General features: G+C 45.3%; 1 non-coding gene across 1 annotated transcript; it reads right to left on the reverse strand.

The window, feature by feature from the left end:
• Window positions 1-2765: 2765 nt before the first annotated feature.
• On the reverse strand, window positions 2766-2838 carry TRNAV-UAC (transfer RNA valine (anticodon UAC)). Its single transcript has one exon. It is a non-coding gene; the product is annotated as a tRNA-Val (tRNA).
• Window positions 2839-3294: the final 456 nt, after the last annotated feature.

Here is a 3294-nt window from a genome sequence, read left to right on the forward strand (position 1 = left end):
CTGCGCCACCAGGGAAGCCCGAGTTTGACATTTTTAATTCTCAAAAACTTAAAAAAAAAAACAACTGGTAAGCTGTGAATACATTATCGTCTTTTACAATAAAATATATTTTAGTCTCTTATAAAGAATATGCTCAGCCATTTGAAGCAGATGAGATATAGTAAACTAAGTAAATACATAAGTGCGCAGCTTGAAGCCAAGAGACCTGGTTACCAATCCTGGCCATATAACAGACCAGCTGTGTGTCTTCCCACACCCCATCCCCCCACCCCCGCCCCGCAGCTTGTGGAGTCTTAGTTCCCTGACCAGGGATCGAACCTGCGCCCTCAGCAGTGAAAGTGCAGGGTCCTAACCACTGGACTCCCAGGGATTCCCCAGCTGTGTGTCTTTAAACACAGCCTCCTAGGATTGGACAAGGAAAGGATGCCACCCACATTCTAAGGGTGTGGTGTTCACTAGCAATAAACAAGAAAACACCTGGTATAGTGCCCAGCACATGTAGGCACACAAAAATGTACTGGAATCTGACTTACTCACCCCCCCCTACAATGCTGTTTTAATAAATAATAAACTTTAGCTTATATGTGGTGAAAAGTGGCGTTTTAGAAAGGAATTATAGGACGTTGGCAGGGTTAGTAACAGCCTGATGCAATTGACACACACAGTGAAGGCGGGAAAGTAAATTGTTAACAACCTCTCTGGAAGGCAAGAGAGGCAGATGTGTTAAGATGATGTTTGGCAACATGCATAAGAGCCTTCAAAATGTTTATACCCATTGGACCAGTGAATAATTCTACAACTGGTAATTTATGCCAAAGAAATAAATACAAAGATTTGTGTGCAAAGTTGAACATCGTAACACTTCTTTTATCAGTGCTATTTATGGTAGCTATAACTGTCCATTAATAGAATGACTAAGTTACAGTATATTCCTATGATGGAATATTGAACAGTTGTAAGAACTGAATGAAGAGTATTTGGTGATGTAGGGCAGGGGTCCCCAACCCCCGGGCGGTGGATGGGTACCAGTCCGAGGCCTGTTAGGAGCCAGGCCACACAGCAGGAGGTGAGTGGCGGGTGAGCAAGTGAAGCTTCGTCTGCTGCCCCCCATCGCTAGCATTACCTCCTGCCCCCGCCCTCCCTCCCCCCATCCTGTCTTCCACAAAACCGGTCCCTTGTGCCAAAAGGCTTGGGGACTGCTGATGTAGGGAACGTGCTTGTGAAGCTGTCATTGAAAAAAAGCAGGATACAAATATAGAGAGTTTTCAGTAGGAGAGGAGAGGAAATATAGTATATTTATGGATAGAAAGCTTTATGGAAACGATTCCCAAATGTTACTAGCATTTATCTCTAGATGATGGGATAATGGGTGATTTTAATTTCCATTATTATATTTTCGTGTTTTACAAAATTTCTGCAGTGAATATGGTTTTCAGTGGGGTGGGGTGGGGAGGGGATCAGTAGTTGGAAACATCAAAATCTCTACTAGGTTTAATCTACAAATATTTAAGCCCACATCTTTACAACGTTAGTTGTGCTTTCTTTAATCTCCCGTGGAAGAAGCAAGCAGACATTGACTGCCTTTCCCGTCTTTGATCTCCCTTGCTTTTCAAGTCACATATTCATGGCATATCACAGCTGGATGGATCCTTGGAGATCGGCATATTACGCTGCAGATCAGGAAACTGAGGCCCAGAAGGCTTTGGCTAGGAGTGATGCTAGGTTTCCTGAGTCATAGGAAAGTGGTCTTCCTAGCACAGCACACTCTATCTTGTACCATGCTGCATCCATGAAGATACACCTGAAAAAGGAAGACCTTTATGTACGTTTAGGATTCGAGTCGGGATTCCTGCTAAACAAAGGCAGGTTAATTATTTCAGTATGCAATCATACTTGTATTTCTCCAATCCCAAAGCAAAAAAAACACACAAAAAACCAAAAACAAAACAAAGCAGTTCTCTATTGCTCTATTTCACTGCAGCACTTCTCAGCAAAGTGCCTCGAATGAGTTGTCTGTACTCATTGTCTCCCATCCCTCTCCTCCACTCTCCTAAGCCCTCTCCGTCTGCTTGCTTCTCCACCACCCCACTCAACTGCTCTTGCAAAATCACAGTGGCATCCCCCTTGGGAAATTTAAGTCAGTTCCATCTCTGTCTTACTTGAGCCACTGTCAGCATTGGACCCTGTTGATGCCTTCCTCCCTTGAACCACTTTCTTCCTTTGACTTCCAAGACACCACTCTCTCCTGGTGTTCTTTCCACTACGTTTGCTGTCCCCACTGCCACCTCTCCTTCCACTTAAAGGTGAACACTGCATGCTTAATTTTAGGATATCTCGTCTTGCACACTTACTCCCTTGACCATCTCATCAAGTCTCATGGCTTCTAATACCATTAAAAAAAATAGACTTTGGGGACTTCCCTGGCTGTCCAGTGGTTAAGACTCTGCGCTTCCACTGCAGGGGACTCAGGTTTGATCCCTGATTGAGGAACTAAGATCCCTCAAGTCACGCAACGCTGCTAAAAATATAAAAATAGACTTTGTTTTTTAGAACAATTCTGGTTCCACAGCAGAATTAAACAGAAAGTACACAGAGTTCCCATGCACCCCTCGCTCCCTGCCCCCAGTACAGCCTACCTCACCAGGGTGGTACATTTGCAACAAGCGGTGAATCTGTATCGACACATCATTTTCACCCAAGTACGTGTGAAATACCATTTTTAACTTTTTTTTTTTGGCCGCACCACTTGTCTTGTGGGATCTAAGTTCCCCGACCAGGGATCGAACCCGGGTCCTCAGCAGTGTAAGTGCTGAGTCCTAACCACTGGACCGCCAGGGAATTCCCTGGAATACCATTTTCAGACCACACAACTCCCACCTTTCCATCTCCAGCCTGGACTTGCCTGTTTGACATCTCCTCTTGGATGCTAAGACATCTCAAACTGAGTGTGTCCAAAACGGATCCGCCTCTTCCTGCCCACACCCACACTACCCGCAGCCTTCTCCTCTCCCCTGAAGACAGCTCCACCCTTGCAGTTGCCCAGACCAACGATCTCAGAGTCCCTTCTGATCATCCTTCTTCTCACACCTCACATCTAGTCCATCAAGTAACTCTGCAGGTTCCACCTTCAAAACAAATCCAGAAGTCCATGCTTGCACCATCTCCATCTCCACATCAGCCCCATCCAAGTCACCATCCAGTGCCCTGGTTTACTACAGCATCCTCCTAACAGGTCACTCTGCTTCCAATTGCCACAGTCTATTCTAAACGCACCAACCAGAGTGAGCCTTTAGA

This window comes from Neophocaena asiaeorientalis, unplaced genomic scaffold (genome assembly GCF_003031525.2).
Source record: "Neophocaena asiaeorientalis asiaeorientalis breed wild unplaced genomic scaffold, Neophocaena_asiaeorientalis_V1.1 scaffold85, whole genome shotgun sequence".
Classification (NCBI taxonomy): domain Eukaryota; kingdom Metazoa; phylum Chordata; class Mammalia; order Artiodactyla; family Phocoenidae; genus Neophocaena; species Neophocaena asiaeorientalis.